Genomic DNA, 22,241 nt, shown 5'->3' with positions numbered 1-22,241 from the left:
ATAAGGAATAAGGAGGAGTAATACTGTAAGAAGGATGATAGAATATGTGATTATACCCATAGTATGCGAGAGGAAGGCCAGTGGGTAGGAAAAGGCAGAAGACTTTACTTGGTAGTTAAGGAAGGCCGAGAGTGTGGGAGGAGAAGTGGCAAATTGACGGGTGATCGGGATTGGTCAAGAGAAAGGGGGATGGGCTAACAGCCTAATAAATGTAGCGGTAGTGCGGGCGGGTGGGATATGGGGGCAGGGTGGGGCGCAGAGCGAGCCCGAGCGAAGCGAGGGCAAAGCGGAGCGGGGAATACACCGCCAGGAGTCTGCAGGGTCTCAAAGGTAGCTGTACGTAGGTACTACAGGCTGTTTTAAAGTAAAATACTTTTCTGACGGAAAAGATCTTAATTCCTGGCAATGTAATTAATGTTGCCAGTTATGATAAGGTACCGACTAGTTCCTGCCAGCGGAACGCTTTCCTGGTTAGCAATTTTAATGTAAGGATAGTTATTTTACCCAAATGTCTCTTTTAAAGATACAACTTTTTTCTCTTTAATTTTTTGACTGGTTTGTGCAGTCGCACTGGGTAGGAGTCCTTAGGTCAGTATATCCTGGGAGCCACGCGGTGAGTGATAGTAAGGGGGGCTTCCTAGAATAAAAATAGGGAAAAAGACAGCAGTTATAGTGATGCAGTAACCAATACACAAGGCTAGTACCCCTAACAGAGTAGTAATTTATACCAGAGGTTTATAGTGAGTAGTCAGATCACAGATGCATTGCATAGCATAATTATATAAAAACTCAAATAGTATACATTAAGGATAGGTGCCTTTCAGTCAAGCACAAAGTAGTGAAATGACAGGCCTAACACTAGGTTTACATTTGCTGAATGTGCGATAGGTAGGCTTATTGTACTCCAAAAAACTAGACACTCAGTACACGTTCATTCAAAGGTAGTATGTGCTTTATGAAGAATAGGTGGGCTTACATTCAGGCAGTGTGTGGTCTCGTATGCCCACTCTACAGAAGGTTATGGTATATCAGTGCTATAAAGAATAGGTGGGCTTACATTCAGGCAGTGTGTGGTCTCGTATGCCCACTCTACAGAAGGTTATGGTATATCAGTGCTATAAAAACGCAGACACAATCTTCACTAGCTGTAATATATACGACACCAACCCAAACTTCACTAGTTGTAATTAGTACACAAACTTCACTAGCTGTAATGTATACAACGCTAACACAAACTTCACTAGCTGTAGTCAGTACAAGCGCCAGCACAGAACTTCATTAGTTGCAATTTAAGCAAACGCCAACACAACACTTCACTAGCAAACGCCAATAATACAAAGTACAGTTTTGTACCTACCATAAATGTAGATGTTCGAGGATCTCCATTGCTGCAGTCCTGACTAATGGGTACTCCGCTGCCCTCCATCGGCCCGAATACCAAAGGGCTAGATCTGGCGGTCATGGTGCCCGAGACTGACGTGGTGTCAGTATAAATGCGCATGACCGACGCCATAACTTTAGTCTTTCTTGCCTCAGATGTCAGAATGCAAAAAAAAAACACCACCCAAAAACCCCAATCTAAAAAGAAAAAGGGGGAAGGAGGGAGGGAAAATTGGACTGCAGCAATGGAGATCCTCGAACATCTACATTTATGGTAGGTACAAAACTGTACTATGTTCGTCGTCTCCCATTGCTGCAGTCCTGACTAATGGGTAGAATCCCAGAGCAACGGAAAAAACAAAAAGGGAGGTTGGACAACTAAATAGCCTGAGGAGCTGCAGACATGCCCTGTAAGACTGCAGTGGCAAACCCAGCCCTAGACTTAGAATAAAGAGGCAAATGATAATGCTTTGTAAAGGTATGTACAGAACTCCAGGTAGCTGCCTCTAGAATGTCTTTAGTAGCTACCCCTCTTAAAAAAGCAGTAGATGTGGCCGTAGCCCTAGTAGAATGAGGCCTGATCCCAACTGGAACCTCTTTTCCATGATGAGAAAAACAAAAAGCAATACAATGGCCAATCCACTTGGAAATAGTTTGTTTCGAGACAGCTGTTCCACGGGAAGTCACAGCAAACGAAACAAATAACTGATGAGAACTTCTGAACTCTTTGGTTCTGAACAAATAATATCGTAACTGCCTATGTACATCCAAAGAATGCAAAACTTTTTCCCCTTCAGTTTGGGGGTTAGCATAAAAAGTAGGCAAATGTATAGACTGGTTCAATGCCACATTAGAAACCACTTTAGGCAGAAAAGTAGGATTAGTACGCAAGGAAACTCTGTCCCTGTGAAAAATCAGAAAAGGTTCCACTGCCATGAGAACCTGTAATTCAGATACCCTTCTAGCAGAAGTAACAGCCAACAAAAAAGCAGTCTTCAAGTCAGCCGTAGCTGCAGGTTCAAAAGGAGGCAGAGTCAGCTTCTCCAAAACAAAATTAAGATCCCAAGTAGGAGTAGGAGCCCTCCGTGGGGGTCTTATATTCTTTGCCCCTCTAAGAAACTGTTTAAGCAATGGATGTGAAAATAAAGGAGGGTCACCATCATAGTGAGCAGAAATAGCTGCAGCATGCACTTTAATAGAAGAGAAAGACAAACCCTTGTCCAATAACAGTCAAATATTGCAATGTACAACTCAAATCAGGCAATGTGACATCAAAGCCTTTAGCTGAACTCCAAAGAAAAAATCTCTTCCATTTATCAGCATAAACTTTGAGTACTAGGACGCCTGGCTTCCAAAAGAACATCCAAAACTTGTTGAGGGAGCTGAAGGCCCTCATTCTCTAAAACTGAATGCGCCAAGCTGTCAGGTGTAGGGATCGCACCCTGACATTGAGAAAATGATCGTTTTCCTGAGACAATAAGTGAGGAATCCGTGGTAATGGCCAAGGGGCCCCCTGAATTAAACTCCTCAACAGAGGGTACCAATGCTGACGAGGCCAATCCGGTGCTATAAGGATCATGCACGGTTTGTCCCTCCTGACTTTCAACAGGACTTTTGGAAGAAGAGGCAGAGGAGGAAAGGCATACACGTGAAGGTTGCTCCAACTGAAGGATAGTGCATCTATTTTCCAGGCTTTCGGATGAAACAGCCTTGTGCAAAACAGAGGTAGTTGGAAATTCAGAGGAGAAGCGAACAGATCTATGTCTGGAGTTCCCCAAGCCATGGTCAACTGACGAAACACCTGAGGATCCAACTTCCATTCGTGAGGATCCACCATTTGCCTGCTCAGAACATCCGCTAATGAATTCTGTTCCCCTGGCAGAAACTGTGCTCGAAGAGTGATGTGCAGATCCAAAGCAGTTTCCCATAACAGCATTGCTTGTCTGCAAAGAGGGTAAGAATGAGTTCCCCCCTGCTTGTTGATGTACCACATGACAGTTGTGTTGTCTGTTCGAATCAACACTAGTCCCAGGCGAAGTAGATCCTTGAATGCTTTTAAGGCAAATTGAACTGCCAGCATCTCCTTCATATTGATATGCAAGTGAAGCAACTCCGGGGGCCAAAGGTCTTGAATCCATTTTCCTTTGAAATGAGCACCCCAGGCCGACTCCGAGGCGTCTGTCGTTAATATCTGACTTGCCTCTGGTTGGGTCACAGAGAGTCCCTTGTTTAGGTGACATTCCTGAGCCCACCACACAAATTCCTTCTGGATGCAAGGAAGAATCCGAATGACAGTGTCCAAATCGTGGCTGTGTTGAGTCCAAACGCTTTTGAGATACCATTGTAACTTCCTCATATGCAGTTTGGCATTGGGAAGTACTAGAATGCAAGATGCCATGAACCCCAAGGCTTGAAGGACTGTCCTTGCAGTCAGCCTGGACAGGACTGATAGCTGTAGGAAGTACTGGTGAAGATTTCTTTGTTTGTCCGGGGTAAGAAATGCCATCTGAGTCTCTGTATTCAGACTCACACCCAGAAAACACATCTCTCGTGAGGGTACTAGACTGGACTTTATTTCGTTCACAGAATACCCCAGGCATCTGAAAACTGTCATCACACACTGCAGATGTCGAAGTAGTTCGTGCTTGTCTGGAGCCAGTATCAAACAATCGTCCAGATAAGGATAAATCTGAATTCCCTGTAGTCTGAGAAAAGCTATTACTGGAGCCAGGACTTTTGTGAATACCCTGGGCGCAGTAGATAAGCCAAAGGGCAATGCAGAGAACTGATAATGCAAATTCCCAGTTCGAAACCTCAGGAATTTCCTGCAACTGGGCCTGATAGGAATGTGAAGATAGGCCTCCTTGAGATCCAAAGTCACCATCCAGTGATCCCTGCCCAGCATAGGCAACAGCTGTTGCAGTGTTAACATCTTGAATTTCGGAATTTCTAGAAAGGTGTTTAGAATGGATAAATCCAGAATGGGCCTCCAAGTATTTCCCTTCTTTGGCACTAAGAAAAGACGGGAATAAAACCCTGTGCCTCTTTCCGCAGAAGGAACTTCCTGTATTGCTCCCAACTGGAGCAGAGAAGAAATCTGTGCCTGTGCTTCCAATTTTTGCTGATGAGGCACATCCGACATACCGTTGAAAGGCGGGAAAGTGTGAAAATAAAATTTGTAGCCCCGAGTTACAATGTCCAACATCCATTTGTCCTGGGTAACCAAATGCCAATTCCCGTTGAAAAGTCCCAGTTTTCCGCCTAGAGGAGCTGCCAGCAAAGCAGAGTCCAGCCGCTGAAGACACAGGTCATTGGGTCTGCTTCCGAAAGGACTGACCCCTGCCCTCCCCAGCAGAAGGGGTAGAGGAACTCAAAGACCTAGAAGTAACAGGGCCCTGAAAGGAAGCCCTACCTCTACCACGCCTCGACCTGCCCCTAGAATGAAAATCCGAAGAGGGAAAAGACCATCCCTTAGCAGGCCAATTCCTATTGAACTTAGGAGGCTGAACCTGTAAAAATTCCTTAACTGTCTGCATAGATTTAGCTTTTTCCTCCATTTTTTTCAAAACTAATTCCACTGGAGGGCCAAAAAGAACATCAGATTGCAAAGGAGCATCCATAATAAGAGCTTTAACATGCTCTGACAAGGACTGATCTTTAAGCCAGGCATGTCTGCGAACAACAGAACTAGTAGCAGCCACCCTGGAAGAAGCTTGTAAAGCATCAAAACCACACTGCAGAGAATGCTTACCAACCTGGTCTGAAGCATGCACTAAATCCTGAAGCTCCTTACAGTCAATACCTTCAGCTAAAGCATCCACTTTACATTTCAATTGACTTAACAAAAAATTCTGATACTTGAGCATATGAAACTGACAATTCAAAGCCCTCATAGCCAAAGTAGAAGAGGTATACAGTTTTTTACCCCACCTATCCAGGGCCCTAGCATCTTTGTCCAGAGGAACTGGATTCTTAACCACAGAGGCCTTAACACCCTTGGGGCCTTGAGAAACAGTTTCTGGATCAGCCCTAGGGCTCTTAAACAAGTACTTGTGAGCTTCCGGAACCCTGTAGTATCTATCTGGTTTAACAGGGGCAGGAGGCAGAGAATCTGGGTTAAGGGCAGCCTCAGAAAATACATCCTGAACAACATCCAGCACAGGAGGAATAGCCAAGGGCCTGTGCTGAGGCAAAAACAAAAATTCTCTCAGCCTTTTACGAGAATCAGAATAATCCTGGCCCTCCCATTTGAAATGTTCCCTCATGGAATGCAAGGTTTCAGAGAAAGAAAAATCTTCTGGAGGTGACGCAGAGGGAGAAGCATCCTCAGCCTCCGAATCAGAATAGGGAGGGAAATCCTGAAGGTCTTCCACAGAGGAATCTGACTCAACGGAAGACTGAACCAAACCCTCCAACTCTGTCTCTACCCTGGGCCTCTTCTCAGGGGGAGGCATGGAACCCCTAATTAAAGTAATCAAATCTTCAGTCATCTTTAACATGTGCTTCCTAGGAGCTGGACCCTGGGAAAAAGCACCCGCAGGGGCAGATTTAGACTTAGAATGGCCTTTGCCTAGAGAAGGAGGAGGCTTAACCACCCTACGAGGGGAGGGAGCCACAGACAGAGGAGCACCCTCAACCTGGCCTAACAAAGGAGAAGCCACCCCCTGTAGTAACAAAGGCTCCCCTTGACACTCAGGCACACTGTCAGAAAGAGCCACTGAAGCAGCCAGTGGTTCTACAGGACCGACGTCCGGAGTGGATACCTCATCCTGCTTGGACCGCAAAGACTTTTCTTTGCACTTCTTAGAAGAGCCAGTCGTCGGAGAATCCGACGGCATGTTGTAATTACAACGTTTACAAAACACCAGCCTAGCACAGTCCAACCGACGTTTAATAGTACGCTTATTAAAAGTAGCACAAAAGCGACACCCAACAACGTCGTGCTCAGGCCCTAAACAAGGAATGCAGAGTGAATGGTAATCCCTATGAGGAATCTTGTTTCCCACAAGAAATACAGTTATTAACTTTTTCTGACATCCGTCAATACTGAGACAAGAAAAAGACAAAAAATAAAATGTCCCCAATGGGGTACTTAGCCCAACTTGGTCTCCAGTCTGACACTCGAAAACCGACAATTCCCGAACGCCGAACGGCACTTGCAAATTCTGCTTCTGCTCAGGACCATGCGGCAAGAAAGACTAAAGTTATGGCGTCGGTCATGCGCATTTATACTGACACCACGTCAGTCTCGGGCGCCATGACCGACGCCAGATCTAGCCCTTTGGTATTCGGGCCGATGGAGGGCAGTGGAGTACCCATTAGTCAGGACTGCAGCAATGGGAGACGACGAACATCTGCACTGATTGTAACTTTAAGACATGAAAAATCAGTTACACTACTTAAAAACACGTTGTGACACTGTATATGCTATTGCAGTGATAGCGTTGTAGAATTTAAACAATTTGAAAAGTATGCAATGTACCTTCGTGTAAGGAGATGCGTCCGGGCAGCAGGATAGGGCAGTACCTGTTGGTTTTAGATTAAAAAAAAAAATGACTGAAAAAGATAGGGTTTAAAATACCTCGCTGACGTCAGGGTAAGCCCGCCAGGAGTCTGCAGGGTCTCAAAGGTAGCTGTACATAGGTACTACAGGCTGTTTTAAAGTAAAATACTTTTCTGACGGAAAAGGTCTTAATTCCTGGCAATGTACCTCAATCATACCATTCCTGGTATGTACCTCAAGACATCTGCAACAGCTGGAAAGGCCACAGAAATACCTCACTAAAAGAATCACAGGCCTAAAGCAGATGCCATATGCTGACAGTCTACAAAAACTCCTGCTATACTCTGTGGCATGTCATCTACTCAGAGGTAATCTCTGCTTAACATAAAAGGCCATGTCAAACCCGGAGCTGTTGGACATGCTCGACTTAAAGAAATCCCAATCCCTCAGAGCTGCACACTCCAGGGATCTAAACCTTATCACCACAATGAACAAAACATGCTGGAGGGATAGGTTCCTGACCCAGAGACTCCACAGACTCTGGGATAGACTGCCCATACATGTCAGAGCACCTAATTGGTCCTCTTCAAAAGGAACCTTGATGATTGGATGGGAGATAGGAAATTCACCCCAGGGATCATGTCAGTTGCCCTGCTAGACAGGGACCCAGAGAAGTACATATTGTGGGAAAAAAATTCCAGGGAATTGTTATGGCTAGACTTGCATACACCTTAGGGCAAATAGCCTAGTACCAACAAGAGGTGTGACAAATGCAGTAGAGAATTCCAGCAGTGGTCATCAGGGCTTTTCACAAGTTTTGTCCAGCCCATTTTTGTGGTCAGGGTGAACCTCATTCAAGCAGGAGTGTAGCAGCTGTTTTCTTCTCAAAGCCAATTGCTTGCTCTGGTTTCTTTGAGGCCATTTGTAACTGACTTTATATACCACAGTGCAATTAAAAAGAAGTATTTCACCAACTACTTTAACTCATCACATTCCTTCCTTTTTGGGTCATAAAAAAGGTTTCATAGAATGATCTCACTGTGTTTGACCGAAACCTTAGTTGCAAATTCCAACTGCAACTTATACAGCTATCACCCATCGCATGAAAAACAACCCTCCCTCTTGAGATAAGAAACTTGGCAAACCCGAAGACTAATTTAAATTAGCTACCAAAGACCACTTTAAAAACACTGGACCTTTTACTGCTCACACCCTCCCAGACGATGATCCCCCACCTAGCCTTTAGAGTAACTATTATAGTGTCTAACAATTTTACAATGGTTGAACATTTAATTGTTTCAACTTTATGACTTAGGCTAATTGTATCTAATTAGGCCAGGGAGAGGTTTCGTTTTTACACTGACCACCAGGTGGCAGCAGCACTATTTTTTTTTTTTTATTATTTATATTACATTTGTTGACCGGGCTAGTCTAACTGGATTTATGTCCATGTTCAGTAGACGCCCGGGGAGATAAACTCCCAAGAAAAATAGGGTACTTACGTATTACCGCAACCACATTGCAAACAACTCGGTATGTAAGCAGCGAAAGCCATAGCCATCAACCTTTCTAAAACGAGACCACCACCTCATGCAAAGTCATACCTCTCAACCTTTGAGCTGAAGGAATCCGGTTGCCCCGATGAGTCTATATACAATCTAGATAGCATTAGGTAAAATAATTCACAAGTATTCTTAATAGATGATGGTTACTTAAGTTTACAATTCCTGGTTTCTCCGATATTAAGAATGGGTAGAAGAAAAAGTGGTAGAAAAAAAGTAAAGCTAGTTTTAACCATACTAGAAAATATGGTTAAAACTACCCAGCTAAGGTGGCAGTACAACAGTATTTGTACTGGTGTGTGTGTGTGATCACACGTTCTGACGCTGCCAACAACTAATTTTGTGAAAATGCTAACCTGGCAATTGAACTGGACTAACGACCAACCAGAATATTACAAAGAAGACGTTGTATCCGTAATAACTATCATCCAGGATTTAGTAACTGCTCCGAGTTTCAGAAATACGAGACTCCGCCGTGCTTTCCAAGCGTTGAGTTCTAACCTCACCCGCCGCCATTAATGTCGCCTGTTGTCTTATACATTCTGCGCGCATGCGTGAGTGACGTGTACTTACGCTACTGCACCACTGAGGTCAGACCAAGACTGCGCAACCCACGCCTTTTCACTAAAGTTCTTCGAAGTACCTCGGTCCGAAACCCAGATGGCTCAGGCTAATCACTGATTATTCCTGCGTCAGTCCCTGATTCTGATTAGATCTGTCCCCGAGTCATTGAGGGCTGTGATAGTTTCTGCAAAAGCACTGCCCACCATCTGCTACAGTGCAGCACAAGCCATCGGATAACTAATTTGTTGTACCCCTTTTGGAACAGCACTTTATAGTAAACAGATTTATACCCCTTTTGGAACAGCACTTTATAGTAAACAGATTTATACCCCTTTTGGAACAGCACTTTATAGTAAACAGATTTATACCCCTTTTGGAACAGCACTTTATAGTAAACAGATTTATACCCCTTTTGGAACAGCACTTTATAGTAAACAGATTTATACCCTTTTGGAACAGCACTTTATAGTAAACAGATTTATACCCCTTTTGGAACAGCACTTTATAGTAAACAGATTTATACCCCTTTTGGAACAGCACTTTATAGTAAACAGATTTATACCCCTTTTGGAACAGCACTTTATAGTAAACAGATTTATACCCCTTTTGGAACAGCACTTTATAGTAAACAGATTTATACCCTTTTGGAACAGCACTTTATAGTAAACAGATTTATACCCCTTTTGGAACAGCACTTTATAGTAAACAGATTTATACCCCTTTTGGAACAGCACTTTATAGTAAACAGATTTATACCCCTTTTGGAACAGCACTTTATAGTAAACAGATTTATACCCCTTTTGGAACAGCACTTTATAGTAAACAGATTTATACCCCTTTTGGAACAGCACTTCCCTTGTGGGTCGTCACCGAATGAATTACTTCATTTAAACAGCAGTGTGCTTGCATCCCCAGCTGTTAACCCCTTAGAGAGAATGATGAATGTGTTCATTTTTATGGGTTTGTTCGCGTTTCTTTAGCTGTGATACTGAAACACCGATTAGGAGAACTGGTACTTTTCCGTTAACGGGGCAACAGCAGTTAACAGTTTTTGCCATACGGAAAGCATTTCCGCCTTCTGCAGCAGATATGGCGTTACTTGTATTGGTACCATATTTAAGCAGGCTTATAAATATTTGTCTTAGTTCTGGAGCTATTATATTTGTGGAAAATAGTGACATTTTAAATTAAGCAATGTGCATATACTATTGAAATGCCATTCTCAAACCATCCAGATTTCTGCTGTGGTTATTGCTCCACAATTACTTTCTGATTTACAGCAGGCCCCTTAATAAAAAAATAGCTGATGACCACAAAAAGGCCATGTATATATTTCAGTCATATAACATTCATTTGGGACATAAGGGATGTGCCCTCACGCTTCCGCACGATCCCGACTGGAATTTCCAGCTGATGGAGCGACCAGGCTCCGCTGAAAGCAATGCCAAATACTGGCTGTTTGGTGTGAAGGAGCACCACTGAGACGTCTGTCACGGACATTAACAGTTATGCCTTACTTGATTTTGGACTGGAATGGAGCTGGATAAATTCCCTTACCAAGTCATCAGTTAGAAATTCTTGACCTTAAATTTACAAGGCAAAGTCAACTTGTTATTTTAATGAGAGAAAAATGCTGCAGATTACTTCGGGTTTTGTCCCGGATTCTGGAGTTAAGAGAATGAGGGCTGCTGTGTGTGTGTGTGTGTGTGTGTGTGTGTGTGAACAGTTACACACAGATGTTATAGCAATAACCCACGCCTGGGTGTGGGTAATGCTGGATTTACCCACGGTTGGCGTGGTACTCGGAGGCTCTGAGTAAAAATTTACCTAAACAGCAGAGGCCTCTAAAGCAGACACCCAAACAACTGTTACCTCAAGACACCCCACAAGCAACACATAAACCACAAAATCAGTGTGCAAAGCAGTCACAGCCCTTAAGGCCAAATACAACACCAAACATACTTGTCATAGGTGACTCCATAGTCAGACACACTGACGTCCCACTCACCAGGCTGAGCAAGGAGAGGGTCACAGTAAGCTGCCTATCGGGCGCTAGAATCCGCCACATAACACAAGCACTCGGGTCACTCCACGGCAAGTACAAATATGACACAGTCATTGTCCATGCTGGTGTGAACGACCTGAGACGTACCTCCCTGGACTACATGAAAAGAGACATAGAGGAGCTCTCTGATTATGTAGCCCAGGCAGGTATGACCCTGACCCTGAGCAGTATCCTTCCTTCACCAAGAATGATGCCACAATATAGAGACAAGATGATCAGCTTTAACAATTGGCTTAATGTCTGGTGTCATTCAAAGGGGATCCAGTGTCTATCTGCCTGGGATGACATGCTTGACAAGCCACGCTGCTTCGCAAGGGACGGCTTGCACCTGTCACCCTGGGATTCGGATATTGGCTAAGGCTCTTGCCACCCCATAGTGCCTTTTTAGGCAAGGCTCAAATTCTAAACCTACCACCCTAGAAAACAAAAATGGGAAGAAACTGAGGGTAATGCTGCTCAATGCCAGAAGTCTAAATCTCAAAATGCACGCACTCGAGGCCCTTCTCAGTATGGCGAACATCGATGTCTGTGCTGTAACTGAAACCTGGTTCAAGGCTCCTGAGAGCACCCGGCACTATTAGGTTTTACCTCATATCATGCGTTCTGGCCCCAAAACCCGGACCACACCACAAAGGAGGGTGTATCCATATTCATAAAGGATACCCACACCTCCAGGTTGGTGGCAACGCATCAAGCTTGAAACCATCCAGGTGCAACTAACCATAGGCAAAACTGCTCTACAAATTGTAGCATGCTACAGGCCACCCTCTCAAACTCAGGAACCCCACACAGCCTTCCTGAAGACACTGGAGAGTATAAATGTATCTCCAAACACCATCATATTGGGTGACTTCAACTACCCGAATATAGACTGGGAACATTACTCAAGCCCTAACTTTCTAGCCCAACGGTTCCTGGAGTTCATAAATTCAAATGCCATGGAACAGCTAGTCACAGTTCCCACGAGAGGAGAAAATATACTAGATGTCATTATCACAAACATGGGGACAAAATGCTCCACACCGGAAGTATATCCCTCATTGGTGAGATCTGATCATAAACTAATCTCACTGGAAATCCACATCCCGCCCCCACCCCAAACAAAAAAGACCACAGTGAAGAACTTCTCTAAAGCAAACTTCACACTACTCAAGACTGGTGTGGTATCCTTCAAAGCCCCTGAGCCAGTGGAAACCACAACCCAAGCTGCGGAAGCCCTTACAAATGCCTTCTATGAACACCTCCAGGACTGCATGGATCAGGCAATCCCAAATAAAACCAAGACTCTTTCCACAAAGGGCAAACGTCCACTCTGGTGGACCCCAGACATTAACAAACTTTACAATAAGAGGAGAAAGCTATTACATGATAGAACAAAATCCATAAAAGGGAAGTCACCCCTGATCATTATTAGTAAAAAAATACGAGCACTCATAAAATCAACTAAGGCCAATTTTGAGAGAAAAGTTGCCATGGATTCAAAGGACAATCATAAGGCCTTTTTCAGCTATGTTAGGAACCTGGGTGGAAACTCCCAGATATGCTCAGAATTAGTCCAAAATGATACAAAAATCACTGAACCCACAGACATTGCCAACATACTGGCAGACGGGTTCAGTGCAAACTTCACCCCCCTCTCCACCCCTAAAGGAGAGATAACTATCCCAGCGGAGTGTAGCCTCCCAGACATCTCAAATGCGCTGGTGAAAGCTGCACTCTCTAAAGCTAAAAACACAGCATCAATGGGACCGGATGGTGTCCCCGGCTGTGTGCTACATGAGCTAAATGAGGAATTAAACCCGCACATAAGGCAGCTGTTTAATCTCAGCCTTACCACAGGATACGTGCCCAAGGAGTGGCGTACGGCAACTGTGGTCCCACTCCACAAAGGTGGTGCCTCTACGGACCCTGGTAATTACCGCCCCATAAGTTTAACAAGTCTAGTCTGCAAAGTTGTGGAGAGGATCATAATGGAGCTCATAAACAAAGATATAGGGGACTTGCAGACATTGGACCCGACCCAGTTTGGCTTCGTCAAGGGCAGATCATGCCTTTTGAACTTGGTCGACTTCTTCGAAACAGTCACCAAGGCCATTGATGAGGGAAAGGCAGTCCATACAGCCTACCTTGACCTTGCAAAGGTTTTCGACACAATATCCCACTCGGGTATTGTAGAAAACTTACCAGCTTAAATGTAAACCCATATGTCACAAGATGGGTTGCAAACTGGCTTAAGGACAGAACCCACAGGGTTAGAGTTGCTGGCGCTATGTCAGACTCCAAGATGGCCACAAGTGGTGTCCCACAGGGCTCGGTCCTTGGCCCCCTATTGTTCGGCATCTACTTCTCAGAAGTACAGGCCAACATGGGAGGACTTTGGCTGACAAAGTTTGCAGACGACTGCAAACTGGGCGCCATAGTGGAAAGTGCATCGGACACAGATATCCTTCAGAAGGGACTCACGGAAACAGATAGCTGGTGCCAGAGCCATGGCCTGAAGTTAAACGCCAAAAAATGTATAGTCATACCCTTCGGGAAAAACAAGGTAACCCCAAGCTACCATATAGGTGGCAATCCACTAAGCACAGAAGAGGTTATCAGGGACCTGGGGACCCAGGTTGACAGTGGCCTTTCTTTTGACACTCACGTTGCTGAAGTCTTTAGAAAGACCTTCTACATTGCCCACCTGATCATGAAGGGATTCACATCCAGATCTAGTGAGGTCATTGTTCCCCTGTACTCTTCACTTATCAGACCAATGATCGAGTACAATGCCTCATTCGGGATGTATCTCACCCGACATCTGCAGCAATTGGAGAGACCCCAAATGTTCCTCACCAAAAGGATAAAGGGACTCCAAAATCTGTCATATGCTGCCAGATTGAAGAAACTCCAGCTCTATTCAGTCGCATACCGTCTGCTCAGAGGTGACTTGTGCCTGACATACAAGGCCATGTCCAACCCGGAATTAATGGACATGCTCCACCTCAAAAAATCCAAATCCACCAAAACCACTAGAGCAAGCGACTTAAACCTTAGCACGGATATAAATAGGACGTGCTGGAGGGATAGATTTATCACTCAGAGACTCCCTACGCTGTGTAATAAAATCCCGGTCCATGTGAGGCAGAGCACCTCGCTGGCTCTGTTCAAGAGAAATCTTGACCTGTGGATGGGAAATCATAGGTTTACCCCGGGAATCATCTCTGTGTCACTGCTGGACAGAGGCACAACAAACTAATGGGCACAGTATTTTTTCATATAAGGGGTGGCGTAAGCCACAAAACTTTGGGCTAGGCTTATAAATGCCTTAGGGCAGATAGCCTAGTATAAAACCTATGAACTTATGAACCTATGTGTGTCTGTGTGTATATATATATATATATATATGTATGTATGTGTGTGAGTGTGTGTGTGTGTGTGTGTGTGTGTATGTATATATATATATATATATATATATATATATATGTGTGTGTGTGTGTGTGTGTGTGTGTGTATGTATATATATATATATATATATATATATATATATATATGTGTGTGTGTGTGTGAGTGTGTATATATATGTATATATATATATATATATATATATATATATATGTGTGTGTGTGTGTATATATATATATATATATATATATATGTATGTATGTGTGTGTGTGTGTGTGTGTATATATATATATATATATATATATATATATATATATATATATATATATATATATATATGTCTGTGTGTGAGTGTGTGTATGTACGTATAAATATATATATATATATATATATATATGTATGTGTGAGTGTGTGTATGTGTGTGTATATATATATATATATATATATATATATATATATATATATATATTTTTTTTTTTCCTTAGGACAAAAAACGCTAATGAGGCCGAAAAAGCTGTTGCCCCATTAACAGAAAAGTACCCTTTTGTCCCCCATTAATTTTGACACTGTCCAGAATTCTTATGCTAAGATGCTGACAGCTCTGGAACTATTTTCCGCGATATTTTACTTCACTGGCTCACCAGATGCGCAGTAGCAAGCACCGCCCAAACTCTGCCTGCGGTGTTTGACGTCACGGTTAAGCATTGAATATTCAAGCCGAATGTCTGCAACAGTAATAAATATTTATTATGTTTTGTAATTACGCTGTCAGAACAAGGTTTGCTAATTTCTGATAAGTCATTTTAAATTTTAATGTAAATTACAGAGGACACAACACCCCATTACACTCCTCCACAAAATATGTATACTTTTTTATAGATTTTCTTATTATCCTAGTTCCACCCCTTCACTTCTGTCTCCCCTTTCTCCTTCCACTCCTTCAGATCATCAAAAAAAGTCTTTAAAATGCATAATTCAACATAGACATGCAGTTCGTACATAAAACAGACACAAAGCTACATAGTTACACTGCAGACATGCACTTGTACAAAACAAAACAACCCGTAACAAGTACTAGGAAATGAAATGATTATCAGAATGAAAACGGCCAAGAAGTGATACTACACTGTGCAAATGGAAGAATTCCTGAACACTGACAAGTCAAACTGAAACACAGTGACGTGTTTCAACCAATGAATTTTCTTTAGTACAGTACAGTTGACACAGTGGGATCATGAAACATCTGAAGTATGAAAGTGTTACTGACAGCTTGGCTAAGACCTGTACAACCAAGCAACAGACAGCAGCACACAACACAGAACATATACTATATGGCTGTAAACAGTGTTGTTTATGTAAGGTTGCTACCTTTTCATTTGTCCAGTGTGGGCCATTCACTTTATCATCAAAAGTACATGTATAAAAAGTACAAGAAGTTCGTTTTAGAACATTCAGTGGCATTATAATACTTATCTTCTGCCTTTTTTCCTCAGAAGACAGCTGCTAAATCACTGCTGACTTGGGAAAAACGATACACTGAACCCCTATTAAATAACTTAAAATTTACTCTAGCCTGAAAAGGAAACGTGTTAATGCTGGCATCATCTAATTACTAGCAATCAATAGCTAAATAAGCAAAATAAGTTAGATTAACGGTTTGTGTTTGTAAAACAGTGGCGTTGTGAGGGGTTTTGTGCTTACCATTACATTATGTTGGTTTGGACATGTGCTGAGGAGGGATGCGGAGTATATTGGGAAAAAAATGCTAAGGATGAAGCTGGCAGGTATCAGGAAAAGAGGAAGGCCTAAGATCAGGTTTATGGATGTGGTGAGAGAGGACAAGCAGGTGGTTGGTGTGACAGAGCAAGTTGCAGAGGACAGGAAGAAATGGAAACAGTTGATCCGCTGTGGCGACCCCTAACGGGAGCAGCCAAAAGAAGTTAACATTTTTTTTCCGTAGTCATAGCATAGGTTAACACATGCATTGTATGCATTGTCACCGGCTAATATGAGTGTCATGTCAATCATGTCTTATTTCATATGGAGGTTAGCTCGTCAGTCATCTGCGCTACGCTCACTCCTGCGTGAAACTCCGGGTGAGCCAGTGAAGCAAAATATCGCCCAATTTTCAGTGTATTTGTGGGTTACATGGTGGTGAAAGCAGAGTAAATTGTAGAGATAATGTTCATAGTTTCGTAGGTGTGTACTAGGCTAATGGCCCTGGAGTCTTTATAAGCCTAGCACATAGGATTGCCCTGGCATTGTGCCACCCGACCTTAGTTCCAGTGCCTCTGTCAAGTAGGGTAATTGGAGTGATCCCGGGGTGAATTTTCTATTTCCCATTCACTCTTCAAGATCTCTCTTGAAGAGGGTCAGTGAGGCACTCCGTTTGACATGTATGGGCAGTCTATTCCATAGCATGGTCAGTCTCTGGGTTATGAACCTGTCCCTCCAGCTTGTTCTGTTGATTGTGGTAATGAGGTTGAGATCTCTGGACCGTGTAGTGTGGAGGGATTGGGATTACTTTAGATGTAGCATTTCTAACAGAGCTGGGTCAGACATGACTTTGTAAGTCAAGCAGAGATTGCCTCTTAATAGGCGATATGAGACAGAGAATAGTTGGAGTTTTTTGAGTCTGTCCATATAGGACAAGTGTTTAAGGCCTAGGATCCTCTTTGTGGGGTACTTTTGTGGCCTCTCCACTTGTTGCAGGTGTCAAGTGAGGTACATGCCAAATGGGACATTGTACTCTGATTGGCCTAATGAGGGAAGAGTAGAGGGAGACAATGACCTCTTTCTTCCTGGATGCAAAACCCTTAGTAATGAGATGTGCCACATAGAAGGACTTTGACCACAGTGGCAATGTGGTGGTAAAAAGACAGGTTGCTGTCAACCTGTGTTCCCAGATCTCTCATAATGCTTTCTGTGTTAAGTGGACTACCATTGATGTGGTAATTTATGGGAACTGGGTTTTCCCAAAGGGAATGACAACACATTTTTTGGCATTGAGCTTAAGGCCATAGTTCTGACACCAGTCGTTGGTCTCAATGAGGCCTTTCTGTAGGATGTCAACATCACTTGGGGAGTTAATTATGGCACCCAACTTGTAATTGTCTGCAAACTTTGTCAGCCAGAGTCCCTTCGTGTTGGCCTGGACTTCAGAGAAGTAGATACCAAACAGGAGAGGACCCAGGACCGAACCCTGTGGGACTCCACTCTTGACTGGTCGCCAGTCTGACTTGGAGTCAGCTACTTTCACACTGTGGGTTCTATCTGTGAGCCAGTTTGCAACCCACCTAGTGATATAGGGGTTGATGCCTAGCTTAGTGAGTTTTTCTAGGATTCCTGAGTGGGGAATTGTATCAAAGGCTTTGGCCAGATCAAGGTAGGCTGTATGAGCCACCTTGCCTTCCTCCACAGCTCTGTTGACTGACTCATACAGGTCAACCAAGTTGAGCAGGCATTATATACCCTTCACAAAACAAAACTGTGTGGGATCCAGAGTTTGGATATTGCCTATATCCTTGTTTATTAAGTCCGTGATGATACGTCCCATAGCTTTGCATATCAGACTCGTCAGGCTAATGGGGTGATAGTTCCCAGGGTCTGTAGTTGCTCCTCCTTTGTGGAAAGGGATGACTGTACCAGTGCACCATTCGGTAGGGACAAAGCCTGAGGTGAAGCTGTGATTGAACAGGGCACACAGGTGAGGTGCCAGTTCACTCTGTAGTTCATGTAGAACACAGCCTGGGATATTATCAGGTCCCATAGACGTTGTATTCTTGGCCTTGGGCAGTGCTGTTTTAACCTGTGCAGCAGTAATACTGGGTGCCTGGCAATCTACTGGTATTGTGATTGGTCTTTGGTGGGGGAGAGAGGGGTAAAGTTAGCACTGAATCTGTCAGCCAGTACATTGCAATATTTGTTGGCTCGGTATAGGAGGTGCCATTGTGCAATAGCTTCAAGCAAATCTGGGTATTGCCGTGGAGATTCTTTACATAACTATAGAAGGTCTTGTGGTTGTCTTTACTATCTGCTGCAATCCTGTTTTCATAGCTAGCTTTGGAGGATTTGATGAGGGATCTCAACTTTTTGTTGAGGCTGATAAGGGAGTTTATCCAGTCTTGGGACCTCACCTCATTACACACCAGATTTCTCCTTTTGTTGGAGAGTTTGTTTATGGCAGGGGACTACCAGATTGACTTCCTTTTTTTGGAGGAGAGCATCTTTGTTCTATTGGGTATGGCAAGATCCATGCATTTGTGTATGTGTTCGTACAGGGCATTAGTGTATGATTTGGCAGTCATGCAGCTGTTCTCCAATTGCATGGGTGCCATGAGGTTGGCCAACTCTGTTTTTAGTAGCCCAAAGTTAGCTTCGGAGAAGTTTTTCATGGTGGTTACCTTTGCGGGGGGGGGGGGGGGTGTCGGATTTCCAAGGTGATTGTTTGTGGTTAGATCTAACCAGGGAGGAGTTGACTATTGGTGTAGAGCAATAGTTGCCCATGTTAATCATGACCAAGTGAAGGATGCTGCTACCTCTTGTGTGAGGCAAGAACGAGCTGGTCCAGGCCATTGGAATTAATGAATTCCAGGAAACGTTGGGCAAGTGTATTGGTACATGAGTAGTTTTCCCAGTTAATGGAGGAGTAGTTGAAGTTGCCAAGTGTTAGGTTGGACCCTGATATTCTCCAGGGTGCTTAGAAACACAGAGTGTGAGTCTTGGGACATGGTTGGGGACCTATAGCAGGCTACAACCTGAATCGCTGTTTTACTCAATGTTAGCTGCACCTGAAGTATCTCTGATGCATTATCTTGGGCTACCAGTCTGGAGGTATGTGCATCCTTTATGAATATGGAAACATCACTGCATTTGGAGCTTTGGTCCAAGTTCTGGTGCCGAAAGGTGTGGAATGAGTTATAACCTGGTAGTGCAGGGGTGCTTTCTGCTTCCTTGAACCAGGTTTCTGTTACAGCACAAATGTCAATGTTCTCCATCTTAAGGAGTGCTTCGAGTGAGTGCATTTTGAGATTTAGACTTCTAGCGTTGAGCAGCATGACCCTCAAATTGCATTTCTTTTTAGCTGTTATGGTGGTAATTTGGTCTTTGGAACACTGCCTAAAAAAAGGCACTATAGGGGTGGCAAGAGCCTTGGCCAGTATCCAGAAGCCCAGGGGTGACAGATGCAGGCCATCTCTAGCAAAGCATCGAGGTCTGTCAGTCATGTCATCCCAGGCAGGCAGATACTGGATCCCCTTAGAATGACACCAGAAACATAGCCAATTGTTGAAATCAATCATTTTCTGCTTGTACTGTGGTATCATTCTGGGCGATGATATGATGCTGCTCCAGACTAGGGTCATACCCGTCTGGGCTACATAATCCATGAGCTCCTCCATGTCTCTTTTCATGTAGTCCAGGGAGGTACGTCTCAGGTCATTCACACCCACATGTACAATGACAGACCCATATTAGTACCAGTTGTTGAGGGACCTGAGTACGTGAGTTATGTGGCGTATCCTGGCACCTAACAGGCAGCTGACTGTTACTTTCTCCTTATTCATCCTAGTGAGTGGGACAGCAGTGTACCTCACTATCGAATCACCTATGACTAATGTGTTGGGCATGTTGTTTTGCCTTACGGGTTTTGGTTGAGTGACACACTGTTTAGGAGGGTTATGTGTCTCGCGATTAGTGTTGTGTTGTGGTGGTCGAATGTGTTTCTGCCTTGGAGGTCTCTGCTGTTTGGGTAGATTTTTATTGAGAGCCTCCGTGAAGGTGGGTGTGTGGTTTGTGTTTTTATGTGAAGGCAGTGATGATGTGTGTTCGGTTTTTGTGTTCCATATGGTGTGGTGCAAATGTTGACCTTTTCCTCTTGACCAGCTATTGTGGTCTTGGTTGAAGAGTGCGTGGCTTCCAGTTTGGATATATAAGTGCATCTCTCGCAAGTCTGAGTACTGGGAAGTAAGAGGAGAGGGATGTCAATATACATGAGGCACTTGCTACATTGCCTCAGGATGTCCAAGTTCACTAGGTTAATAGGAGAAAGCACAGGGAACTGGCCTTTAGACATGCCTGGAGGGGTGGGCATTAATAATAAATACTGGAGTTTCCTTGTTGAACATTTAGTGTTGGTAGCTATCTGTGGGAGGGGAATTCATTTCAGTTTTACATCAACTATCAGGCTGCCAACACTGACGACTTTCAAATATTTTTTCTTTCTGCTAGCTGTGTGCGGGCGGGGTGGGGATTTATGCAGAACTTCTTACAGATTTCCTTCACTTTCACTGGTTTTGCCAACAGTCTCTGACTCAGTGCCTTTTCTTTATTCCAAGATTGTAAATACGTTTGTTTCTTTACTTCATGTACAGCTCCTGCTGAAATAATATCAAAGAATGAATAAATACATTTTGGGATGCATGACCACCGGCCACGTCACACCTCTCACAAGGTTACCAGCGCTGTCACTCCTCTGGCAGGACAGACCCTCTTTGAGCAGATCTGCCCTGCAAAGCATGCAAAGTGACAAATGTTCAGAGTTTTTTATAAAAAAAACTTATAATCCCCCGAGTTCCTACTAATATTTGCATAAAATACTTTTTATCTAAACACTTTAATATTTGCATGAAAAATCATCCCATCACATTGAGCTTGTATTTTGCAAAAACTTTATTTTACACTGCTTGTTAGTTTACCTTCTCTTGCAAACTCTCACATTTTCATATATATTAACAGCTGAACTTATTCATTGCTGCACCCCTCTCGATCACCCTCTGTTGTCTCATCTTCCTTCTGTCATTTCTGTTTTCTTTTTTACAACCCCATTTTGGTTGTTGCCATGCCTGTCGACAGTCTCTCCCATGCCCCAACTGCTTTCTCATTCATATTATTAACTACCTACTCACTTAGACCTGCTTCTGCTTACTCATAGAACCATTTGGTCATCACCTTCTGCCACCTGTCTCTCCTCAGCTCTCATCCCACCAGTAGTCATAGTAACTTTATTGTCATTCAATGATACATAGCATCAGCTGAATGAAATTTCATTCCTCCAAGCTCATGCACATAAAGATAGAAACACAAATAACCCTTAGCAATAACAAGTAACATATACAGCAACAGTAAAAAGAGCCAACCGAACACAGAGAAGCTTTGCAAACCAAACACGATTCACTTCCCATGCATCACCATCAACAGTGCATCTCTGACTTTCCTGTCAACACCGCAGACATGTAACTGCCACTACCTGCAGGCCTGAGCTGCCACTCTATCACCAGCAGTTTCCAAACCAAAGCCTTTCCTTCCGACCACATACCTTACAACCGCCGTTACCTGCAGGCCTGAATGTCCATCACCAGCAGCAACCAAGTCCAAAGTTTCTCCAACCGACACGTCTGACCCTTGCAAACCACCATCCAGACCATTTCCATCTTCCAACACCAACTGCCACATTCCAACAAAAACAAATGTGGTCTATACAATCCATGTCTTCTGCTTCCCACACTCATGTGCTCTGCTTACCACTACAGGCCCAAACTTCCACAACACTAAATGTTTTCGCAGTAATTTCTATTGAGGACAACAATGGATGTAGTATATATCTTGCCACAACATACAGCAACTTGACAGACACAAAAATGACTCACCAACACAATAAGAAAAAAAGCACAATAACCCAACAAAACAGAAGTGCACAACAGGAGCCAGAGAGGCCACTGCCATACAATGTGCCACCATCTTATTTGTCATATGCTTGTCATGTCATTCGACAGCTATAGGA

General features: G+C 43.6%; 1 long non-coding RNA gene across 1 annotated transcript in view; it reads right to left on the bottom strand.

Annotated features, from left to right (window-relative positions):
- Positions 1-9,448, bottom strand: part of LOC122814056 — a 132,546-nt gene extending 123,098 nt beyond the window's left edge. Inside the window, exon 1 of the long non-coding RNA XR_006366773.1 lies at positions 8,802-9,448. This is a non-coding gene — a long non-coding RNA (uncharacterized LOC122814056). The remainder of the gene's footprint in view (positions 1-8,801) is intronic.
- Between the last annotated feature and the right edge of the window lie 12,793 nt (positions 9,449-22,241).

The sequence above is a fragment of the Protopterus annectens genome, chromosome 10.part0 (assembly GCF_019279795.1).
Source record: "Protopterus annectens isolate FY-2018-M chromosome 10.part0, PAN1.0, whole genome shotgun sequence".
In the NCBI taxonomy this organism is placed as follows: domain Eukaryota; kingdom Metazoa; phylum Chordata; order Ceratodontiformes; family Protopteridae; genus Protopterus; species Protopterus annectens.
This window is presented reverse-complemented; position numbering and strand designations above follow the sequence as displayed.